This window comes from Anoplolepis gracilipes, chromosome 10 (genome assembly GCF_047496725.1).
Source record: "Anoplolepis gracilipes chromosome 10, ASM4749672v1, whole genome shotgun sequence".
In the NCBI taxonomy this organism is placed as follows: domain Eukaryota; kingdom Metazoa; phylum Arthropoda; class Insecta; order Hymenoptera; family Formicidae; genus Anoplolepis; species Anoplolepis gracilipes.
In genome coordinates, this window is record NC_132979.1 from 4,401,428 (window position 1) to 4,428,879 (window position 27,452).

A 27,452-nucleotide genomic window follows, 5' to 3' on the forward strand; every position below is an offset into this window, starting at 1 on the left:
TAGAATCGCAAAGTATTACGCACAAATGTAGCTGGCAACGTAAAAATACATACTCCAAGAATATATACGATATTCTTAACTTTTTTAACATTCTAACAAAAAAAAATATAAAATATAAAATATACAATACTCTATACTTACAATATCTCGCCTGAATTCTTTTAAACATCCAACGTGTCTCGATTCGAAAAGTGTCACACGTATATCTCGGAGACAATCGCTTTCTCTCCTCGTCCACATTTGCATTCGCCAAAATATAATGCGAATTATCTGAATTAATTGACGTAAGTGAGGAGTGGTTTCGCGGGTTTCCGTGACGATGCGGCTTAATTTAAATTTCAAGGATGCTCGAACATCAATCGGCCGTGTTTCACCAAACAATTGTCTGCCATACAAAAGTCCTTCTTCCTCTATGTAACTAGGGCGTGAATTGCGTCCATGAAAAGAGGCGCGAGAGACATATTTATGTCGCGACTTGCGAAGAGAAGTGATCGCACGAAAGATCGAGAGAAAGAGAGAGAGAGAGAGAGAGTATCGCTAATGTCATTTGTACACCGCGTCGCGTGGATTTGCAAAACGACGGGAAAAATTAAGTGGCCTTTAAATTTGGCACCTCCACAGTTTATACAAGAACTAATTTTTATCACACTTCGAATTTTTATCACACGAAATAAAAAGTTGCACGGCGGCGGTCGCTTTGATGATACTGCGAGACCGCAGACTCGCTTTATCGTGCACATCGCATGTATATTTCAGCACCGCGGTAAGATAATGTTACATAGTTAGCTGACGATAACAAATGACACGTAAACCCGTACGTACGATCGCGTTGATTCTACGAACTCGGGATCGATTCTATGAGCGACACGGAAGCGCGGCACTTTGATGTCTCGATAGTAGCAGATGGCGGGAAGTCGGTCGATTGTAATTACCGGCGCATTTAGCGAGAATAGATTTCTATATCCATATCCGCATGCGCGATACCGGCGTTTCCGTGTATCGGAAGGGCGTTTCCGCGCGAAATCATTTAGACGTATGCCAACACTGTTTCGCGAGAATCAACGAATCGTTTTCGCTGCGCTCATCAGAGTCTCTTTCCCGACTAAAGAGAATCATAATCCAGAGTTCAATTGTAAGAGCCGCGTCGTCTGCGCTTACAATTAGTCCGTTGATACGTGCTCTTCTGACCTCGGAAGATTCATTAACATACGAGGCCAGTCATAGGCATCGTCACGCAGACCGTACATCTGAAGTGCTATGCAACGCGCATCTTTACTAAGAAATCTTTAATTAGACGTGGAAAATAATTAAACCCTGCTCGCGCGGCGTCTTTTTGAAATTGAAGATGTTACGGCAGGGAAGCTTGGAAAACAATCTCATTTTATTAACATTGAATAGCATTCAATTTTTATTTCTTTTTTTAAGAGCTAAGCCATTTTTACGCGCGTACATTTTTTTTTTTTTATTTACCCCTCTTTAATTTTAAGCAATTATTGATACTTTTTATATATTCACATTTATCTCTATCTATGTATAAAACAATTTTGTCGTTTTAGATAATTCTAATATCGTTATAATAATTTCTATTATTCTGATGTTAAAATATTTTATCATTTTTTGAAAAAACAAGTTTAGAAAAAAATATCGTAAAATAATCACTTTTTATTCTGACTGCCTTGAATGGTTTATTATTGATTTTTAAACTAGACCTAACTGAAACTGCTATTGCAAAATGGTCCTACAATCCTGACAACAGCACACTATTCAATAGTCACAATCCCTTTGTAATTATTGAAGCTATTGCACGCAGTTGTTGGATATTGTAGAAATATTAAAGATTCTACTGAGACAATATATTCATCAATATAAATGGAATATGCAACATGCTCTATTTGCATTCACAAGTACTTATAATTGCAAGCCAGTTATATGTAATTTTCTTATCGCGCGGCTTCAAAGTGCCGTGCATGGAAAGAGTTGTGATTAGGAACTATTTGTGAATTCGTTGAATATTGAAATTTATATGTGAAAAAGAAAAGAAGACTTAATAAGAAGTGATTACAATGTTGGATTCATTTAAATCTCGAAAAATGTGAAAAATATAAAAAACTGCCTGGCGCATCGAGGTTGACTGTCGCAGGCGCTGATCGAACAGACGCGACCCAGTTCCACCTTTTCGCGTCGATGTTCGATCCACCTCAGCTCGTACAATATAACTCTCGGCATGAAACTAGTATACTGAAACTTTAACTATCGAAAAAAAGCGCAGAAGTATCGTCAGCACATCACGTAAAAATAGGATGATTATATTTGTATAAATGCGAAAAAAAATAGAAAAAAAGTACAATTTTTATAAAACAAAATCAGTATATTTATATAAATATATATTTCTTTGTACGTTTTTTTATACAAATTATTTTATTATTAATTATTTGGATGTAAATGATTAATGAATATTGTAAACATTTTTAAAACATAAACTTTTTGACAGATAATGTGCAAACATTTTTGACAGATAAGAACATTATCAGCAGTAATATATTTGTTTTGGAGCTTTAAAGTTTTAAAATAAAATATATCTATCTTCCTATAATAATATATAGCAAAAATAAAATTAGAACAAACGTACACGGAGTTTTATTATAAAAATCTGTGGAAATATCAAACGCACAAAATGTTTTAAAAACAGATATGTCCTCGATTAAGTTGTTGTCTAGCCACTTTATCTAATATATCTCACCGAATAGATCAGAAATGAAAGCATTACAAGACTTGCGTAAAATTTATATTTAACTCTTTTCAGTTTATAACATATAGTCAACTTTTATAGAACATATATATTTACATATCTAGTTTAGAATTTAATTTATATTTAATACTTATATTTTACATAAATTGTACATATTTTCTCTTACGAGTATTCTTCTGTGAAATTTCTAAGAGTGATTTAACACTTTTTTACAATCGCTTTCCGCAGACACCTCATCAAGACCACTTGCCACAACAGTAGTACTTTCTGAACTTATCCTTGAAACCTACAGAAAGCATCGAAAAAACCTCGTCGCAAAGGGTGGAAGGTTCTCACACGGTGAGAGCACCACTAAATTTGGAACAAGGCTCGCACGCAATGAGAGAGACAGACAGTGAGAGAGAGAGAGAGAGAGAGAGAGAGAGACAGAGAAAGAGAGAGCTTTTGCGACCTACATACGAAGGGATCGAGCGTACGGGTGCTGGGACACTTCCATGAAACAGCGGACGAAAATAGTAAGCCGCCTTCTTTGTCCGCTCGAGCGTGTACGCGCGTAGTAGTTGTTCGCCCCGTCCTCTTTCTCGCTCTCATCGTTCACGTCGTCGCGTCGTCGTCCCGGGGGCTGACGGTGGCGGCTTTGATCGTGCTCGGGGGCCGCGGGCCGCGGGCCGCGGAGATGCGATCGATCCACGCAGGAAACCACGCCGGATGCTGCGCATCACGTGTGGAAATCGAAAGGCGCTGGAAAGCGATCGGCGCGGCGCCACAGAAATGTCAAACAGTGAAAGTCGGCGAAAAGAATATCGTTAGATTGCGGCTTTCACGCGGAATAGATTAGGTCAGGGATGAGTATCGCGATGTCTAATAACACGACAGATTTGCTACCATTTCTTTTTCCTAATTTATACCAATTATACATTAAATTTTATATTATTTTATATTATTATACATATTATTTAGACCGCATCTTATTGTGACAATAAATCTCTCAAAATTGGAGCCCGTAACGTCCCGAAGCGCTGGAAACGCGTCGTTCAATTGACTTTTAAATTCATTAAAACTATATGTCGGCGGATGTCTTTGACGTCAATTAACACTCGGCCGCTGATGCGGCCTATCCAACGATTATACATATATATATATATATATATATATATATATATATATATATATATATATACCGCACGGGGATATACGTGCAAGTATTTCAGTCTGTGGAATGACTTTTTATCTCGCCGACATATATATTGCTCGTCGCATCGGACGACACGTGCAAGCACGAAGTCCGGCCTTAATATTTCAACAGACAGACAGGTCTTTTGAACGTTCGAAGCTTCTCTTCAAGGGAAAGACCCGATCGATTACGCTGTAGAATCCGATTTCTTTACCTCTCATCCGCTCAACAATCAAGGAAATCGATCGTGACTCACAGCCGCGACTTAACCGTTAACTTGCCGCAAAAACCGAAAGCGATTAAATCACTGTCACTTCCTCGCCTATCGTTTAACCCTGGAGCAATGACGTACAAAGATGAAGATGGCCTATTACGCGGATGCGCATACCAAGAAATCGGTATGTAGTTTGCCAGCATGCATTTAAAGCACGATTATAATCGGAGATTTGCCATAAGATTACGCAGTTTAAAGGCACAGAGATATTTCGTCCGAATTCTGGGTTATTCTGTCGTTTATTATTTATGGATTTATCTCCTCTACAATTATTTTTCTTTTAAATGTTAAAAGTTAATAAATATTATTTAACGCAATATTACATTTACGTAATAAGAAATTAATGAATATTCGAAGCATTTGTAATGAAACTCATGACCTATTGTTATCGTTATTGAAAACTTTAAAGTTTTCTTTCTCCTTTTCTAAATGCATTTATCTCTCTCTCTCTCTCTCTCTCTCTCTCTCTCTCTCTCTCTCTCTCTCTCTCTCTCTCTCGCAATTCGTATTAAACGTTATTTAGCTGTGTATTGCGTAAGCGCAATTTCTGATCGTTGTTCGCATAAAAACCAGAGAGATCTAACGTACGAATTTACATTTCTCAATAAACGTCAATACACGATCGGAGGACACTTCGTGCCTGTGAAAGAAATATCGAGGAGATTGTCAGCGGATCGTGGAGTAGTGTAACTGGATACGAATGTATCTGTGTGTTTTGACCTTGACGTTGTAATATTTTTATCGCGTCGCGGTCTTTATTGGAGCAAATGGCACACATCAGTCCATTTTAGCATCGCCGGAGAGGATGCCCAGTCACAATTAAGTTCCACGCAAACTCCATTAAATCGGATTTGTATTCTTCTACGCAGATAAAACGCACGCGCGAATAAAGGCACAACCATTGTCAAGGGAAATGCCAGGTATATCCTGGGCGATGCTAGACCGAACGTGTAATTATCGACAGAGTATCAAGTAAATTCTCGGACGCGGAATTCCACATTTGTGCTCGTCTCCGATATTATTATGGTCGCTTCTCGTTTTTTCAAGAGAAAAAAAAATAAAGGAGGACGAGGAAAAAATAACTAGTGACATGACCTAGTACGTAAAAATATAAATGCAATAAGGCAATTGCTTACGTAATCAGCAACGATGTCGGAGTCTTACAATTAAAACGATAAGCGAATATTTGGTCGAGTGCAGTCATCGTGATTCTCACGTGAACAGTGCAGGTAAAAATGTACAATCTATTCTCGATTTAATGTGATCAACGTCAGTTAGTCTTGCTGATTATAAACGTCGAAAAATCAATAAAACTTGAAAGTTAAATATATAAAACATAAAGTAAAATAATTCTTTTAACAATCGCTTTTTTTACAAGATTTAATAGAAATCATCAAATGTTTAATCATAAATTCTTTGCTTCGTTTAACATTGATTCTTTTTTTAAATATTGAGTGATATTTATAGTTTACGAATAATTAATTGGTTGAAAATAAATTTTAACAAAATGAATTTAAAAAGAGATGAAAATATTATAGTCTTTTTAGATGGATTTTAATATAATCTTCAAATTTTTAAGCGCGCTTTTATATATAAAAGGTACATAATATTGCAAAATGCACATAAAAATTAATCTCCCTCGATATTTTCACTAATCGGCTAAATATGTAATTAAAAAGATATGAGTGTGATTTTGAAAGTTTATATCCGTGTTTAAAAGCATCAAATATATATTCCCAGTTTAAAACGATGAAAGGAAATGAATTCAGTCTGATCAGTCTCCGACCATTCATCAATCGAAAATGGCATTAGAGATTATATTCGCGCATCGAGATGCCGACTTGCCGCAATTATATATACCGGCTTTCGATGTCGGGCGTGACATAATGCCCGGTCAAGGTTCAACGAGATCGCATCCATCACGAATAAACCTTTCAATCACTCGTGCCAACCAGCCAGCTAAACTAGTCGCTGATGCTTGCGCCCGTTTCTTGTTCACGTTCACGACGCTCGTATATCACCACGATTTCTTAAGGGGCCTGACAAGCGATCGCGTCTCTAGATGCGCGCGGTAACACGGGAGTATGTATAACAAGTGGCCACGCGTGCACCGGCCACATTAGGCGTGCGTTACATTAGCACGTGGCCGATGGCCCGTCGGCGGCGACGATTACGTAAACTCGTCTCTATAACCACGGTCAATATCAAGGCCAAAGGCGTGTTGCACTGCAACGTGCGATCACTGCAATCCTGCGTATCGAGGATTGTGAATCGGTGCGTTGCGTCGATTTCCAAACACGTCGCAAATTGCATTCGTTCATTAGTATTTCTCGATAATGACAGACTTGTCCCCCCTCCCCTCGTACGTAATTACACTTAAAATGTGTTACAAAGAACGACGGGCCATTTATTACATCTTACATCATATTGGATTTAAAGAGGAAAAAATAAGTTACGTAAAATCACTTTTTCAATTGCAAGTGAAATGTCACAAATCAGTGTCTCCGACACTGACCTAAGCTAAAATATATCGAGCGAATTTACGATATTTGCTTTAGATATTTAGGAAAAAAATTACTCGATAATAATATAAAATTTCTCGTTTAACATCTTGCGAACATACAGCAGCTGCCTATGATAGAGAGACGCTTTATCTGTCGCTCTGCTGCGTCTGCATCGCTATCATAGACGAGATGTCAACCGGGTCGTCGGTGCAATAAAGAATCGACTAATAAAGCGATAAGCACGAGCGAATCGCGGCTCGCACACGCGATCATGGCATGCGACTCGATGCACAGCTCGCTGCATGAATACAGTTACGTAAAGCCAATCTTCGCATAACAATGTAAGGGAGATGCATTTGAATTCATCCGCTCTTTGTTGCGCGCAAGAGATACTTGAGTTGCGCAAGAAATACAAATGTATTGCATATGAACGGTACGATCTACAGCCATGGCCGAAAGTATATATTAACACTCTTCAATTTTTCGTATTTTCTAGAATATACTAAAAAGATTTAAATTTTTTAAAAAATTATTGATAGCTAAAACTTCAAAATACTTTTTCTAATTTTTCATCTGTGTTGATTTTGCGCCGAGTATGAACAACATATTTGAAAAATACAGGTTTTAATTTCAAAGTCATGTAAACTCGGCCAAAAAATCGTAGGAAAGTTTTAAAAAAAGTATTTTGAAGAAAAAATGTTATAGTTTATGAAACTTGATTTAAATTTTTTGAAAGAAATTTTCTTACCCACCCGATTTTGATTAAGAAATTCAAAAAATTTAGGGATGTTTAATACTTTCGACACCATGACTATATTTATATAAATATATTCTGTATTTCTTCTTTTCATATATTATTTGAAAATATTTTGAAAAATTTAAACTCTAGCTATTTATAACTTTGTAATCATAAAACAGTGATGCAAAGATCTCTGATTAAGTAAACACTCTTTTTCAGATTAGATAAGATAATGAGAAATATCAATACCGGATTTTAAAATTTCATACAATGAAATTTCCATCGACAGTGGAAAATTAAAACGATTGTCACGTTTGCCGACATATCGAATGAATAATTGCCAGAGACGCTCGACACCTTGTTTATCGCAAACCATTATGTAAAGGCGGTTCGTATGAACTACGACCAACGTTGTTAACAAGGTGGCGATTACGTCAGAGCGAAATCAGGTCTTCATGCTTCGTCTGAGAGTACTTTGAAAATTGATTTTCGCAGCTAATAAGACTAATTAGATTATTGAGGTGAGAAGATCTGATTGCAAAGTTAACAAATATAAAAGATCAATTTCAATATTATATTCTACATATCTACACTGGCTTAAAAATATGTCAATTAAAAAATGTGATGTATTTCCTATTTGTTCCTATTATATTATTGTATTACATCTATTTATTTATTATAATAATTTACATGTGTATTTATTATAATTCTTCAGATGATAAATATTGTAATGTATCACGTAATCCTATCAAAAATATTATTTTGAAATTTAAAATTTTTATTTTAAAATTGAAAAGTCAATTTTATTGAAAAGACTAAAAAAAAGAGTTTAAATTTAAATAAAAAACAATCTTTTATAAATATATATATTCTAAAAAAATAAAGTTAAGAGATATTATTTAGGCATATGTTAGCTATGATAAGAGAAATTAAATATTTATTGAGATAAATATCCCGATATTTCACCTCTATTTAGTAAAAAAATTGTAAAAAAACTTTGATCATGAGCTATAAAAAAAATCACATACATTATTAAGGAAGTACACACTACTTTATACTCCTATCATGAACATTCTTCTTAATGAGTATGCTCTTTCTATGAGACATAGAACTGATGTAATCGTGCATTACGCAACTCGCGTGCATACAATGACTTACTTGTTTGAACTTGTGTAGCGCGTCAAAAAGGTTTGTATAAAATAATACGCTATCTCTGTTTTGCAAACAATCTCGCAGGCACGCAACGCGATACTTATAGCATTAAAGTCACTCGCACGGGCGAAATATTATTTTATGTATTATTTTATGCTCCATGTATACCGCGCGCGTCTCCAGCATCAACGTGATGTGCCGATTTTCCGACAAGAAAATGATCTTGACGCTTCGCTCTGTTAATTTTAGAAATTCTCGTTGCTTTGTAAACGCTCGCGATTTTTCAATTATTGAGGAAAACTTTCCAAACCGTGTTATGAAACCGTTTGTTGAACGATGCGACAAGTTTATTTTATGTATATAAAAAGCGACTTATAGGTATTCATCGCTTTCGATAGTCGTGTATAAAACCGTTTATATCCCGACGTTGGCGTAAAGCCCGTCCACAAATCATAAGTTATCCAATGCATAACCCTGATACGTTGTCACATAAACAAACTACGCAAAAAGCAAGCGATGAATCCGCGAAGATGCAATCCAGCTGGCCGTGGTGTATGTCGACATTTCTTGTTGTTTGAAATATCTTTGCCGCAAAGTGACAAGTCAGAATGAACGATTAGAGAAGGAACGATATTTTATACCGGTAAAATCTGGAAAGTCGGGATCTCAAAACGTAATCGTTCTCTCTTCGTCGAAGGCAACCGTGTTTGCAATTGCACGAGTTGTATGCTAGCTGTGTCGATGCTGGCGTAAATAATAGATAAGATAAGGAACTTTGTGTCGCGTTCTCGGGCAATCGGCCGGAAAATTCCGCGAATATAAACATGGTCGTAAAGACAGATTAATTATGATGCGCGACAGCGCGCATATCATTACGCGTGACGTAAATTAGTATCCAAAATATTGATCACTGATCGATCATAATTTACGCGCATCGCAACATCATCAACACATAGACGCAATTCGATATTCAAGGTTTTTCATATACATTCTGATATCTGTGTCTACTTATCGTAGGCACTCATGTGTGCGATGAATACAGCATTCTGATGTATACTCCGTATACAGGCACTTCATACACGCGCGCACACATACGATAGGCACACATGAGTGTACTTATCACGATGATGACGTAACCCCGGCATATACCGCAGGCGACGCCGGGTCTGGCGAGACGACCGATGGCCGTCAACCAATAAGAATGGTTACATTCGTTCGCACAATACTTTTCCCCGATGTTTCTCTCCTCTCCTCTCCATCTCCGTCTTTGTCTTTCTCGTTCTCTCTCTCTCTCTCTCCCTCTCTCTCTCTCTCTCTCTCTCTCTCTCTCTCTCTCTCTCTCTCTCTCTCTCTCTCTTGCGCGAAATCACGTTTCTTTCTCTTGTCCTGAACTCGTAGCAGGATCAAGGATACCACGGCAGCGAATAAATCAGCGAAGCCAAGATTCGTTCCTAGGTCACGCTCGAATAAGCTGATAAATTCTCTGAGCGGAAATGAAAGGCGCGATATCAGCTGCTAACAATAAGTTTTTCCTCGACGCAAAATGTATAATTTTTGAAATAATTTTATAAATCTTTATAAAGATAATTTTCGTCGTAAAATAATTGCTTTCGTAAACATAAGTCTTTCGCATCTACTGTTCTAGACTATAAAAAAATACAGAATTTTCCTCTATTTATAATGTACAAATACATAAAGTTTTAGAATTGTATTATATAATAGATGTCAAGTTTTCTCTTTTTCTCCTTCGTATTTTTCTAATATCCTGAACTCGTTGCAGGATCAAGGATATTACGTGACGTATACGCAATCAGGACTCTCTGAATACTAGGTCACGCTCGACGGAGCTGAGTAAATTCTTCGGGCTAAATGAAAGGCACGATACATACAGCCGTCAACTAATTGTAAGTGAATTTCACCAGCGCAACAGATGTAGTCCTTGGAATAGTTTTGTAAATGTTTATAAGGATAACCTTCACCGATCGAACGCGAAAAACTACTTTTCATAGATGGAAATCTATCGCCTCAGCAATTTCAGTCATAAGTATAATTTTTATTTTTATTTTTAATATTTATAATTTATTAGTTATATGCAAAAAAAAAAAATTATACGTACACACACACACATTCCTCTCATATATTAAATATGCAAAAAGATAAATAAGTTTAGAAAAACCTTATAAACATGAAATTTTAATATAATTTAGTTTTTTCTCTTTTTCTAAAATTTAATTTATCTGTCGCAAGAAAAATCACGAAAACACACAAAACGCTTCGAAACTCGGAATTACTTTCTTAACCGATTATCAAAATGAGGTTGATCCCTAATACAAGATTTCATGTTTCGTGTATTTCTATATTCACATTGTTATCTTTACCTCGCAAAGTAGAACATTCACGATTGCAGAAATTGTTCCCTCTGGAATCGTAGAGAATATTACTTGCTGGCGAAATCGACGAAACTGACTGCAACTACTGCCACGCAATAAGGTTTGCTTTTCAAATTCGCAATCAGCAAAATTGGATAATGTCCTCCGTAGCGTTTAAGATTGACCTGTTATCCGTTTTTCCCTGCGTATTTTGATTGCCCGAAACGGCGTATCGATTGCATTCGACGTAAATTATCCGAATCTTATCAGGAAGTTCAAACTTATCCACTCGTTGCGCATTTGTTGCACAGCACGTTTTACGCGACGATAAATTTGTTTTGTTGATGCTGTTGTACCTTACAATTAACCTTCTATTAATCGATTCCAAAGTAATTAACATTTCTGTCTCTTTGAACAAATATTGAAAAATTGACGCGTTTATTTATTTTCAAAAACAGGGATGATATGCTGGTGACACATGTCAAACCAGTGATGTTAAAGCGTCAAAATATTTTTATATCAATGTTCAAATACAGCATAACAATAGCTGCGATAAAAACAATTAATAATATAAATTCTAATAAATTTATTACTTTTTACACTTTTCAAATTAATTCAAGCAAAAGAATGCTCCAACAACTTTTCGAATTAACAAACATTTAAAGATTATTAAAGAGTTTAGAGTTTATTAAAATAATTTCTCGACATCTCTTCGTTAAATTTTTATACATATATCAAGTTATATGCTACATCATGTTGAAATATTGCAAAAATTTCAAATATCCTTAGTGTCTCTAAAACCACAAATGTCGCAACGTACAAACAACCTCCATTCCTATTACCCCTAATACCCATGAGTCAGAGAAAGTGCGGTACTTCTGACATACTCGGGACATGCAATGTTTTCAAGTCCCTCTCTTCGTCACTCAGCGGCTCGTGCAGATGGCAAAAAGAGCCTGCCATCTCGAGATCCGAGATACGCGATTACATCACGTTGCACGCAAATTTTCCGTATTATACGAATCGTTTCGGAGATATATAGCTGACCTTTCGAAAGATTCGTCTGATTGGACATCACGTGCGGTCAGTACGAAGTTTACCTTCAACGCGTCAACATTTAACCGATAAAACACACTCGTTGTCCTTCTCTCTTCCCACCTCTCTCTCTCCTTCTCTATCATCTCATCATTCTGTCACAGTGCTATCCATAGCGGAGAGTCGGAAATGCTCGATCACTTTCTACGGAGCGGATCGTGTCCCACGTACCGCACGATGTTCATTGATCTTAACGACAGTAAATTGGGTCGCCGTCTATAGCTGATCGTGCACGATCGCGCTATCAGCGGATATTCATGTAGAGAAAGCACGAAATGGGCGTGAAGTTGAAGCAGTAGAGTCTGCACGAGCGATATTTTGATTAGGGCAACGTAGTAAGATTTAAATACGATAACTATATTAATTCTTAATTACTATCACAGTTTTGACTGATGTCTAGTCGGTTCTAATATTTAATAATACTGATCCTTCATATATATATATATATATATATATATATATCGTTTTTCCTTATTTCTAACATTTTTATTGACAAAAGTAAAGCAAACTCCTCTTTTTTAAAAATATATTTTTAAATATAATTTATTTTCAAACAAGCAACTATCAAGCCGGTGAATAAACGCGGATATTAATACGTAATTTTTTTTTGAAAATTAATTCTTTCCGCGAAAATTGAAACGTGCACAGGGCACATATTTTACCTGGTGTATTTTATCAAGAAATAGATTCTCATTTTTGAAAATTCTATAAAGAGATGTAGGCGAGAAAAATTTTTTTGTAAATATTAGGAGCCTTATTTATTCGAAATAATAAATAATTTATTTTAATAGACGCATGTGTATATTAAAGATTAATTATTTGGATACATTTTGCATTAATATGATTCTAGGAAAATCACGATTCTGGTGATTCGAATGAGATTCGCTTTTGCGTCGTAGAATAGCATCTAAAAAGAAACGTTGGCAATTTCCACTATTTTGGGCTCAATTGATGGAGCGTGGATAATTTTAGCGTGTGGAAAATTTTCTTCGTGTTACAGCACAATAGACGTAGAAATGGCGTGGAATTTTTATTCGGAAAGACAAATCGCGATAAAAAAGATTTCTATACGATAACTTCGTGTTTTATATGGGCGTGGATGATGTCTTACTTTCTCGGATTCTGCTTGGTTTTTATGAAGATCAGTTATCGTGAAATATATACAACGCTCGTCCTGCATTCACTTTCATTGATTTTACCCGAGGACTCCTGACAGACAGAATGGGAAAGGTCGCTAACTCGCGTATTCACACAGCGATTCCTCTATTATCGTGTTCCCAATATCGAACCGGCCAATCTAAAACGCTTATTGATTTAATCCGGAAGCCTTCGTGCCGAGCGGCAGAAAAGTTGTCGGGCTCTCACCGGCTTTATTACGTGCTTTAGCCGCGAGGCCCATGGGAAATTGAAATTGCATTAGAGACAAAGGAGAAACGTGCGCTATGATATTCATCGTTTTAATGCACGAGCCCTAAAAATTTTCTAAATAATCCCTTTTACACGTGAGAGATCGCGAACAAGAAGTTGTGACGATTGGATGTAACATGTTTAAAGAAATTTGGATAATTTAGATAGATTATTTTTAATTGAAAAAATAATAATGATAATGAAATCAGCCATGGTAAATTAAACAGTTTCTGTCAATTGCGCCATCGGTATTTTATAAATATCAATTTCCGCGTTTGATAAAGACTAGCAGAAATGAAAGCGAGTATTAAAATTGCTCCGTCAACACATTAGTCAAAGTTTATCAACGAAGCAAATGGTCTTTTTGCTTATGTTTAGACGATTATTTTCTTGGAGGACATCGTTTAATGTTTTACCTTTACCTAAGAGAGAAAAAAAAAAGAAACAACCGCATTATGTATACGATGGAAGATCCGTTCGGATCGGCGAGAATGAAAAGGAGAGGAAATGAATCGCGGAGGCATCGCAGACACAAGTTGGCCGATTTCCAAGACATTGTCTCGTGACAGAATGCATGCGATTCGCGAAATAATAGTCTCTCTCATCCATGCAAACCTGCATCAAGATTCTCCCGGAAAGCCACCAATATCGGTTACCTTCGTCCCGATGCAAAGGGAAAACTTTGAGGCGCGATTAAAGCACTGACCGAAAATAGGTGCGAGTTCGGGGTCAACGTTCGAGGCACGGGAAGTCAAAGTGATATATTTTTCTCCACTGTATTTTTAACACCGCCCATAAACTTTGTCGACCGCGCGAACGGTGCCGTACGTTTATCGAGCGAAACATTCGAAATTCATAAGGTACTCCGACATGACGTTCGTGCATCGATTCGTTAAGCACAAGCGCATAATAACGGCAAATCGTGGCACAGTTATTTGAAGAAAATGCAAATATCAAAATCTTACATCTAATATATAACGTAGTACGGAAGCAATTGGCGCAAATTTATCAGAAAATAGTCTATATATATTGTAGAAACTTTTGATAACCTTAATAAAGATAATTTACAATATTATAAAGCTTTCTATTTCCATTACAAGAAAACCGATATAGTTTTACGCATTTCCGCGTAACATTAGTTAAACGCGAAATTCGCGAAGAAATACAAGAATGCACTTTGACATTCGACGTAGATATCTCGCGCGAATCGAATTTCGTTTCTCGGATAGAGCGCGCGATCATGCGTGCGTTATCTCACAAGAGAGAAGTCACGTTTCATTATTTTCAATAACACGAGCGAGCACGTGTCGCAGGGAGCATCGCATCAGCGACTCTTTCGTACACAACGCCATTAGATCGGAATATCATTTGTATGCGAAAATTTCTCGCGGCACTACTCGCACATCTGATTCAAATTGCGAGCGACGAAATGACTAGCTGCCGTTACACATGAATTGCAGTCATGTGTACAAGCTCGATAAGATTCGTGCAACCGTTTCAATAATTCGTACAATTATTCTTTTATAGCACGAATTGCCTCTCTCGTGAGTATTTCTCGTTTCAAATTCTGGGAACTGTATCTAGGTTGTAAATTACCAAAGGGTGTATTAACCAAATGATACGTTCGGTTAAATATATATATATATATATATATATATATATATATATATGTGTGTGTAAGCGTATTTTTTCTCTCTATAGTGCACGAAATATAAACGTGATTTTGTTCACTTTTTGTAGTTGGCTAATAGCTTGTCTTCTCAAAGTTTATAATGACTTACGTGTACTTGCTTGCATAAGCGCTATTAGATATTGTCTAGTATTATATAGCAGAATCTCCCAGAGAGAGTTCTGAGAATCTAGAAACCATTAAACACATTAACTAGATTTATTTATATTTTCCTCAGCATTTGAGAAAACTTGAAGATTTTCCAACACCTGGCACCTGGCACATCCCGCGGCAACTTGTCTCGCGCGCGAAAATAGCTGCACGGGAAATAGCCGTCACGCGTAAGAGACGCAACAGAGACACAAAACGACACGGGAGTCTGAGAATGAGACGTGAATCTAATCACTCGATTCCGCGACGCACCGTCCGTTCAGGTAGATACACGTTTTCGGTGGCTTTTTCAGCAGGCACCTCGCCAGGAATTCGCTTGGCTGGCGCGAATATAAGCATCCACCTCGAAGGCCATCGTCGTCACGGGACGATCGTGGAAATGCATCGTCGCATGATGCCGGTGCATGACGACTCCTACGGCGATGCGGGCTTATTCCACTGCGACACGCATGCTGGCTCGCGCTCTAATGTTTTGAATCCGAATAACTAAAGCTATTAACCGAATCTCGCGTCAAGATGCGTGGCGAGTGCTTGATTGACGTTAAGATTCATCTTATTCTCTCCGCAAATATAACTGCGGATCTTAAAACAATCTATTTCGCAACTCGCACCCGTGTTACGAAAAATGTTTTAAATTTCTTCAAGATTGAAAAGAACACTAGATGTAGTCGTATTATTCCAGATAATAAATAATCAATAAAAATATCTGTTACTTACGTTTCAAAATAAACTGTAATATAGACAGTGTTGTATTAGACGATTATTTTGAACGATTGTTTTCTTTTTAATTAGCGATTGCAAATAAAAAGTTTTTCGCAAACAAAACTTTAGAAGAAAACTATTATTATCGATTTTAAATAAACTTTGATTTAAGAAACTAAATATTATAAAAAATGTATTATTGTAATATTAAAGATAAAGAAATCGCAATAGATAATGTCATCTTTGGACATTTTTGTTCAGAAAAGATTAATTCTAATTTGACAAAAAAAATTATATACGAACGTAATGTGGGACATGTGCGGTAACAAAACTATTTTGATCGATTTAGCTCTTCTGACAGTGAATGATTATTATGGATTAATAAAGGAGCGCTCAAACCGGGTCAACCCATCGAAAAAATCAAAATTTTAGTTTGCATCACGCAGGGCGTGTCGGCAAGTCACATACATCATTCTCGAGGGCCCCTATAATAACTGTAGTAGAAGTGATATCTGCGTCATCTGACGCTTCCAGGAATGACATCGTAAGTGTGATTACGCCTTTTAACTCGGCCGGCGACGACGTCAGAGATATGAGGAAGAAGGGGAAACGCAATTCGCGTGCCATGTCGATTGATCCTCACAACAAGATCAAATTGATCCGGTGAAAGGAAGTTGCGGGAACAACTATTTCCACAAGACGAACGATTCCGCAGAAAAATGTCGACGATAATTTACGCAAGAACTTCTCGAAACAAGCTCGAGATTTCTACTACAGGAAGTAATTTAGAAAAAAAAACTTATTAACGACGACAACTCTCGTAATCTTCCGCTCTGGAAAATATATGATCCTATAGATAAATATGTATAAATGCCAAAAACTAATGTGCCTAGTATCGAAAGTTGATGTTTACGACGCGTAATATTAGCAATGCTAATGAAATTATCATTTCCTGACAACTTCATTAGAATCGATTGTCGGCAATGAATTGCTAATGCGCGACGAAATTATATACGCTGTGTTTACCATGGATGTGTTTAGCAATAACTTTGGCTTTAATCCTATTAGGACACAAATGGATATACATTAATCCATCTTGCTCCAAATTTAACGATGCAAACAAAAATTTACTGAAATAATTATTCCGTACGATTACAAGTTACATATAAATTATTAATTCTCAATTTTAATTGAACTGATAAAGAAAATTTAAAAATCTAAAAAATATGATTTATATTTTTAATTATTATATATAAATTAGTCGCGGGAAGACAACAATAATTAATATCAGTGGTTGATCTAAAACTCTACGTTATATAACTACGATTGCATTTTCCAGAAAGGAAAAGGAAATTATTATCCGTAACTACCATGGTTGCTACTGCAAGTATTCTTAATGGCCGTATCTGATAAACTGACTTTCCTTTCCTTGCCTATATATTACAGCTATACCAACGATCTAGAAAAAGATAGCGAATCGCTGTTCACAATCAGAATTAATCAAGCAAGGTTATCGATACTACCAAGTATCTTAGTCTATAATTTACTTTCTTGAAAATTTGTCTTTGATTCAAGGTCCGAGTAGATAGATCCGTTAAACAAGTGTATGCTTTAGGCTTAGGTCGAAAAACAATCGTCATAATACGTAATTCAAAACCTATCTTTCGAGATTAGGCTGTATCTAGCGATCCGGATCAAATGAAATTCTGCGAAATCTCACGCAAAGAAGACGATATGATGACGTGGCCGTGTTTTCGCGAGTTTTTTACTTCCTGAGTCAAAGATCGTATTGCGCTGTCAATCCTTACAGTTAATGCAATGTTCACGAAATATTACGTTTAATTAATTCTCTTGAACCTTGATATTTCGTTTCTTCTTTCAGGAGAAGAACTTTCAATGCTTTAATAGGTGAAATGAAATCATCGCATGAGACCATACTATGATGAACTTCATAGCTGACGTAGTTTTCGAATCCGTATGCCTTTAATTGGTCATCGTTTAATTTGCCATACATCGAGAGGCAGAAAGAGAAAGAAAGAGAAAGAGTTGGCGAAAAAGTTGTCCAGTGACGTTGCTCGAAATTGACATAGACGGACAGTTTGAGGTCACGGACGTTGGTATATCCCCGTCGCGCGTATATTTTCGGGGCGTGTTTTGCCACGTCCGTCCACTTTTTTCCCGAATGTTATTACCGTTAACATGGACTTTGTCGGACGATCGTATCGTAGAAAAAGGTATGAAGAAAAAGGATGACGGGCACGATGACTGCGCATCTCTTGTCTCGTCTCGTCTCGCCAATATCGTCTCTTGTCCACTTTTGCGGGATGAGTAAACGTCTCGCGTGGATGAGTATTTCGAGAATGACGTGCACGAGACAGCTGGGTGTCGTGAGAGCCGAAATGATGAAAATAGAAGGCGTAATTACAGGACAAGGTACAGGGAAAGCGTTGTTCATTATTTTTGTCTGCCTTTCTTTTGTATCTTCTTTCCTCGGTCGTTCTGTTCAGTACATACTACTTATGTTAGCCGCACATATCGGACTTTGTCTGCATAATTTAATTTTTCATTAATTATCTATTCGGCATGAATTTAATTCAAAATTAATATCATTTCAAAATATTTAACCTTTTATGTCGACTAAATTACTATATCAATTTAAAATTATTGGTGAGAATTTAAGGGAAATTTATTTTAATTCGATTTTACAATTAATTATTGTGTGAAGCGATTTATTTTCCAATTAATTCAACTACTACAAATCAATTAAGCTCGAGGTTGATTCTCTTATTATGCCAGCGGCTATTCAATGTAATCTCTCTACGACACGAGAGCTATACTTGCTTACTTACTAAGTTAAGTCGGCGATCTCCGGAATGAAAAGTGAACGAGCACTTTCTAATTATTCAAGATATTTTCCTATGGCGCGCGCGATATCCTCATGCACGATCAGATACAAATGGAGTTGTCGCTTCTTCCGGTGAGCTGCGTCGATATCTCTCAGAACCATGCGCCTTTTACCTTCCCTCTCTCGCATACGTGTCGGCCATAATATGAATCGTGCTGGAATCACAACGCGTTGCGGCCACGCGGAAAGTGAGAGCGCCATCATTCTAACTACCGTAAACACATAAATCAGAAGCTAACTTCGTCACCGAAGAGACCAAGTGTAGTATGCACAAAAAAGTCGATTGATTGCCTCATTAATTGACCCATGACCTTTCGCTCGCGATAGTAAATTTGCGTAAAAGCCCCCACTTCGCTTTCGTACGCAAAGAAGATTTAAAATATCGGAGGAAGACTATATATTATTTTTTAAAATAGATACGATCAATAATTAAATTTCTCTTATGTTCTCATCGAATTCATGTATAGAAAAAAATCGCATTTTTCACTCTTGAAGCTTTGCAGAAAGTTTGAAGAAATCTCATATCTTTTGAATTTATATATATATATATATATATATATATATATATATATATGAAATGTTAGTTTTGAACTATGTATTTTTATCTAATAAAGAAATAAATAACGATAAATAAAATGTAATAAAATATAGAATAAGAATTGTGCTTTTAGAGAAAATATAAGTTTTGTTTTTGTATTCCTCGCGTATGTTTTTTTTTTCTTCTAGCGTGAAAAATATTTTCAAAAAAATAGTTACGAGCGTGGAGATATGTGTAAACGCTAAAATATTGGACATACAGAAAACGAATATTTTATCGGCCGACCACGCCTCAACTCGCTATAGCTTCACCCAGTTTTCCGTCGTATTTTCATCGTTTGTACGGAAGGAAATCGACCAGAAGGAATCACGGATACGTGTGACCGCGGCTGATCATGCGCGACGCCGATCCAAGCGCTTTCACCCGATCGAAGTGCCGGGATTCTAAGGTTGGTCACAGGCTGTCTTGGAGTGATTACTAGACAATTTATAACCCTAATTTAGATAGAGAGAACCTTGTATCGTAAAACAGTTCTTTCAATTGTTAAAACCGTATATCGCCTTGCTTTCTTCGAAATGCCTATGGATGTTTCCAGAAAGCTGGCGATAGCGTGTTTCGATTCAAAGAGACGTAATTGCACCGAAACATACAATCGACAAAGATAAATAATTGTAGTCGGATGGAAGGAATTATCTATCGATAATTACTCGGCAAATGTAAAGTCAATCGACGATATCGTGTCTTACAATAGCCATTCGCGTTATTCATCACGTCGATGCCATGCCTCAGAATTATACAACGAAGCTATTTTTACATTGGAGCACTTTATCTTTCACGAAAGAATTCACATCTTTAATATTACACCAACCGTCCAAGATTCGTACGCCTTTCACGAGAAACGAAACGAGACCTAAATAGAAAGTCTTGCATAACGAATGCGCGACCGTTCCTTAATTGTCTTAAACGCGAATATGTACGAGAGATTGAGAACGTTGCGTTTTAGATTCGCTATTCTGGTCTCTTTCATTCACGCAGCGTTTCAAATATTGCAAGCAAAGTAAAAGTTCTCTTTCAAATTATTATACGAGAACGAGCTTTGATAATTGGCTTATCTAAGAATTATGAATTTAATAAGTTTAAAAAATGTATTTAAATAATTTTATATTTTTCCAAATAAAAAATTTGAGATTTTTTTTCCTAAAAGAAGGCATTCAAAGATTCAACTAACATTTCATGTATAGTACTCTAATAACTCGTCATAAATAATTCTTTATTTGTATCATGATTGTTTAATTTTTTACCATGCCTCTCCGGCTGCATTCCCGAAAATTTGTGATGCTGGTGAGAGCGAAGCAGATCGCGAGAGAGTTGTGAAATAGGCGGCGGCAGCAGGGTTGACGGATCGATACCGCGACCTTGAGACTCTTCGTCGCCTTATTACACCCGGCCAACCTCCCGTTCTCATAAAATTGTGTTACCGTTGAGATGCGATGACGCGGATGTACAATGGCGCGTGAATTTTTGTGGCAAGGCTATCGGAAAAAGAAATTAGCGATGTACTTATTCGAGGCTTTTCACAATTTCATCGTATAATCCTGTATCGTGGATTTATTTTTTTAATATCTTTAACAAAGCACGACAGAATAATGTAAAAACTACATTCAAACAATAAATCTATAGCTCTTGGCAAAAATTTAGAATAATAATAATACATTTCATATATTTTTTTACATAAAATTTTCTTTATCAAGCGCATCTCGATATTTTATTAATATACAAAAAATTAGATTGACTCAATGAGACATTATTGATACGTAAAAATTGAAATTGTATAGATATCTTTTTGTAAATATATTTTGCAAAAGTATGCCGGAAATTTCATGTTCCTTGCCAAACATAATGTAAAAATTGAATCGGAATTGAATTGGAAAAAGCATAATATTATTTAAGCAAACAACATTTAAACATTAACAGCAGTATATCTTCTTTGTACAACTATATTGATTTGTGGACTTTCTAAATCTTGGAACGTCAAAAGAAGATTGTCAAAGAGAAGCTGAAAAGCAAATAATAATCTACCGAGTGTCATAGGCGTACGTTTTATTTTGAGACTTTCACATGTACATATAATGGTCCCACGAGTATATGTATTCATTTTCATTTGCAGTATCTATTTATAAAAGCACCTTCTAATAATGCGTTTCCACGGTGACAATTCATCACTTTACACGTGTTTTCATTCACGATAGAATGTAGGAAATTAAAAATTGGCATCTGGTATTCCTAATTTTGTCTTTTTTTCTATGATATTTCTGATATCTCAAATTGATAACAAAGTAGCAATTGGCAATCTCCTTCGATTATGTTTTCGACTTGTACAAGGCTTGAATCATTCCGGATAAAAAAAGACTGATGCGTCTTAAAATACAGAGAATACGTCATACAAACGAGAGAGTCTAAAGTCTGAATCAAGATGTATCTTATATCAAAACTAATCTGTTATTAACACGAAGAATAATAATAAGCACCGATACTGTGTGTGTGTGCGTATTAAAGTTTACAAAACCTTTTGACAAAATACTTCAAAACAAATAAATTACATGAATTATACATGTATAATTTCACGCAGATTTTTATTCAGTGCATTTTCTTTTATTTATCTTTTTACTTTTTTATTATTATTTTCATAATTTTTATTATTTTTCATAATTACCTTCTTACTTTTAAATTTGATATTTTAAGAGAAATATTCGCTAAATATGAATAACATAAAATCAAATAATCTTAAATTAACAGTTTCTTTTCTTTCGTCTCTCTCTCTCTCTCTCTCTCTCTATATATATATATATATATATATATAATATGATTTTTTCCTACATCGTGCATTTCGAGGAGTCGAGCGGTGTATGCAAACAGATAAGAGCGGATAGCGCATGTCGCGCTATACAATGGTCGTCGTTTCCCCTTGGAATGTAGATAGCCGCGGCCCGCTTCCGCCTGTAACGCTTACGTGGTGCGTAAAGGGCGTTACGTAACGCACACCGAGCGGATCGAGCGCGGCATAACTATCCGTCCCGATCCGAGCGCGAGCACGAGCACGAGCACGAGCACGAGCACGAGCACGAGCACGAGCACGAGCATGCGGTGCGCACCAAACGTACGGCGCGGGTGAACGCTCGGCTTTATTCGACCGGCGTCGCTACCGTCGACGATGTGTGTGTTGCGCGTTTCTGTACATACATACGTAGCGACTCTATGCATCTCCGGTCTATTATCATCGCGCAAGCGCGTGCTACAACTTGCGTACGCGCTGCATCACGGGAAGATCGGCTCAGTGGATTTTTCCGGCCGCGGAAAATTTGTGATGCGTGCCAACGCATTCGTACGCCTGGCCACCGCGCAATTTCTGATAAGCCTCGCTGTTTTCACATTTCGTTACGCGACACTTTCCGCATCGACACTATTACCGGGAATGAAATTAATTGTAAGTTAAATCAGACAAAGTAATCTTGAATTTCTTTGTTAGAGGAAAATATAAAAAAGATACGACGAAAATTCTCGTAACATTTCATTTTTTACCTTTGTCATAACTGCATTGTTTAATCAATGAGCTGATTATTTTTATTCTTAATTTCATTCAGTCGTTTTATTTAAATAGAACGAAAAATAATTCTATGGTAATATATTAAAAGAAATTCAAATACTTGTTTTTATGTAAATAAAATTTAAAGTAATGTCATATAAAAATATTTCTTTTCTCACTTGCTATAAACAGTTGTGCCAGTGCAACAGTGATAGTATTGCTTTGACGATATTGCTGTGTTGACTCATTATCAGTGTCAAAACTTGCCTAAACTCGTATTTTTTTATCATGCTCAAACATGTTACTATGTTGTTTTATTTTCTTATCGAATACAAACGGGTTTTGTGTAAATTCATTACAACTTAGCTGTCACGCCTTTTCCGCGAGGAAAATGTAAAAAGAAAAGGAAAAAATTATCGCTGAGCATTTTACTCGTTTTTAAAAATCAAATAAAAGATTATATAATTAACGATTTAATATTTATTTACATTCATCGCTTTTAAGGAACTTTTGTTATAAATTTGTGTTTGTTTTTCAAACAAAAATAATCTTTATCACATTTAATTTATATATAAATATACTTCATTTTCATACGAATTAATTTGCTCTTCATAAAATTAAGTTATAAAATGAATTGCATTTAATTACTATAGAAACAAATTCTTACTATTATATAATCAAGCCAATATCTAACTATATAGTCTAAATAAGAATGGGAATAATTATCGATTAGTTTTAAATATAAAGAAAATTAGAAAATGTATCCTATATATTTCGATGTATTTCAACGACGAGTTCTCAAATTTATCACACGTTTATGTAATTATTAAGAGGTTTCTAGTTTTAAAAATATGGAGAAGGTGTGATCGACCTCGTGTGCACACAATATCTGTTATCTCGTTTAATAATCGCCTAAGATGATTACGCGTTCCCTTATAATGCATAGGCTGTTGCACATCGCGTGCACGTCTACTGAAGTATACAAGCACGAAGCAACGTACAAAGGTTAAAAACGTTTCACCAACAATTTTGCGTTCTACACGATCACACGATTCCACTATGATATCAAATTATTCAACACACACGCTGACTAATGTGCGTACTTAATGCGTATTGATAAACGTTGTTAACGATATCACATATCTAGAAAAGACTGTAATAAATTCGCTATTGTATTACAAAACGATTCGAATATTTAATTACTGACAAAGACAGAAAGATGTCACGTCGCGATACACAAAATTATTTTATATCAAACATGCTTTCAAAAAAATATATCATAATTAAGATTTATGTTTGTTTTAATATTTTTCCACGACCGTATGAGAAGCACTTGATTTAAAAGCCAATTATACTTGAAAAACCATATGTAGAGAAATCGTAAAATAAACGACAAGATTATAATGCATCAGTAGTATCATCATAAGGAAGATTAAGACAACGCGCGCGAGATAAGCATGCGGATTTGCGTCCATTGCGAGCAGTCGCAACGACGTTCGTAAAATCTTCGAATGGACAATTCCGACCAACAATGCCGACCGCGAACAAGCTTATACGATTTCGCCTTCAAGTCACAAGGTTCTTCGAAAAATGAACAATTTAATTATACCTTAAAGTAATAACGATCGTGTCGTCGTCTCGACACGATACGGACGGAGGCGATAAATTCGAAGCATCTCCCGTTTCGGCGAAGACGCGACGCGGTGCCGATATCCTTAAGAGGAAGACGGGACATTCGAGGACGCGAATCAACGCGAATCCGCGTCTCCGGGATCGGTCGGTGGCTTACATACGTCTCTCTCGGGGCGTCCCGTTAACGGATCTCGCTTCGCGAATCGCGTCTGTCACCTACATACGAGAGTAGACGCGACAAAATGTATCCCGTTCTCAACCGTATGTTTCAACTTCTCAAGTGCGCGTTTATGGTTAAACGGCGAGCCGTCGCTCCAATAACCCTCAACTCTTTACGACATGATCACGGTCACCACACGTATATCATTTTATCCGCGACAAGACTATAAAGAAAAACTTAGGATATTAAAAAAAAAAAAAAAAAAAAAAAGGAGGAACCAGAGAGACGACATTTCCATCTTTTGTCTTTCATGTGTCATAGTGCAATTATTTTATTAAATTATTTTCTTATTAATTATTGATTGTTCATACTATATACCATAGGTCTCATTATTTTGGGTGAATAATTGTTAAAATAAAATTTTTTAAATTTCTCTTTAAAATCATAAAAACTACCTCTCAAAGTTATGCAGGTCTCTAGTGAACTACACTAGAGATAAAAAGTTAATATTTATAATTCCAGACGTTATATTTGCAATGCGTTTCTAACATCAAATATTTGTTTTAGTAAAAATGCAAGACCACTACCTATAGATTTTCACTCGGTTACAATATAGCTTTCAATGTTGGCGTCACGGTTATTTCTAGATATTTACTATCGGACATCCGTTTGTATATAGCAAAACCTGAGACGATGCGGTGGACATTCAGTGCAAACAAGAATTATTGTTATCTCATGTTTCTTTCTCCATCGAGAGTATTTCACGGCACGGAAATTATAGTTTGATGTTTGAGAACTTGCGACAATTTCCTGGATTATCGGCTTTGCGTGTTGCTGGCGTGTTAAATGTGTGTGTGTGTGTGTGTGTGTATGTGTTTATGTAATCTAATATTAATCTAACTTTCAAAGGAAGAAAGAACCGAGCTGTTTATTAATAGGAAAACAGTGCTACGCGCATGCGGGAAGATATTTAAGAAAATTTTCATATTATATATAAAAAATGATAACCATATTAATATAATTATAATAATATAATATTAACAATAAGAAGAAAATAACTTGTTTTTCATTAATAATTTTTGCCAATCCATCAAAATATATTATCTATAAAAATGCATAAAGATATCTATTATCAATATACATAATGACAGGAGTTCTTAATTTACTTTACAAATTTAGTCGTAGAATGACTCAACTTCGTTATTATCATTATGCGAAATCGTAATTATTTCTAGAGCATTAACGTGTAACGTGTGCGACGTATCAGTGGAGCCAAACATCAAAAATATATTGCAGCTCCGATGACATATAAACCGTACGTAAGATAAATGCGTGATCTAAAAATGCGTTGAAGATACACATAATAAAAAGATAACATTGCATATTCTCGATGAGGCGAATAGACTGAAAGGAGAGAAAAATACGCGTTTTGGAGCATGTTGTTACATCCGATAACGACGCAATGCTACTTATAACGGTGATCGGAACTCTGTCTAGTTTATCTGATATAATCAGCTGTTTGCAAACATCGCGTTGCTTTAATCGAAAACACGGCGTTGCGTCGATAGGTTGCTCGCATGCGCTCCTCGAGTGCGATAAATTTTCCGCTGACTAAATCGAAGCGCGAACGTCCGATTTGTGCACGATTCACGATCCCAACATCGAATTAGTCATCTTTGACGAGTACTTTTCCGATCGAAAGCAGGGACAACATCGAATTGTAACTCGAGCGAAGATTCAGCACGAAATTCATATCACGTCTCTCGTGATGACATCAAGCAATGAATACTCATCTTTGTTGTGACGTACAATGCTAACGTTGTTTGTCACGATTCGATATACATATACATATATATATATATATATATATATATATATATATATATATATAAACGTGCGTGTTTACTTGACTACGTGCACTTTTTTCTCAAGAGAAAAATTATTCTTCAGATTCTTAACAATGACAAATCGACCTTCAGGGAAATTGTTTTAATTGCTGTTAATTGTTCCCATCGGTTAGTTAACTCAAACGGTTTATTTTTTCAGGGCAGAAATGAAAATAATTAATTTATTTATCACATATATTTAGTATAAAAGTACTTATTTACAAAAGGAATATAATTATCATTTGAGTGTATTTTTAGAAACGTTGTTATCGTAACAGATACGTAGTAGACTAATTTTGCATTGATTTCAAATGATTAATATGTAATCACTGATTTCAATAAATAAATCAGAGTTCTTCCTGTAAACATACCTACAGCTTTCGTAATTTTTATGAGCTCAGTATTATATACTGTTACTGTTATTTTATTTTGCCACTTTGTATTATTATATTGTTTTCTATTTGGATTGTTACATCGTCCATATCAATACATGATACTTTTTTTTCTACTATAAATAGTTGCAAATATAATAAAAAAGAAGCTTATCTGTAAATATCAGCCAAGCATAAGAGAAAGAATCATTATGCGCGATAAAGTCATGTTAGATACTAAATTCATTAATTCTTTTCAATCGATTAAAAAACATTATTAGAGAAAAATAAATATTATTCAAGGTACTAATATATTGACAGTATAAATATTTATACTGCCAATATATTAGTATCTTGAATCATATTTCTTTT

At 35.8% G+C, this 27,452-nt stretch overlaps 1 protein-coding gene and 1 long non-coding RNA gene across 2 annotated transcripts in view; both read right to left on the minus strand.

Annotated features, from left to right (window-relative positions):
• The window catches only part of LOC140669994 (uncharacterized), a 49,041-nt gene that overhangs the window by 14,891 nt on the left and 6,698 nt on the right, over nucleotides 1-27,452 (minus strand). The gene's annotated exons all lie outside the window — the stretch shown is intronic.
• LOC140670014 (uncharacterized) lies at nucleotides 18,576-27,434 on the minus strand. The gene is made up of 2 exons (XR_012047457.1): nucleotides 22,326-27,434; nucleotides 18,576-20,980 (listed from the first exon to the last, which is right to left on the minus strand). It is a non-coding gene; the product is annotated as an uncharacterized lncRNA (long non-coding RNA).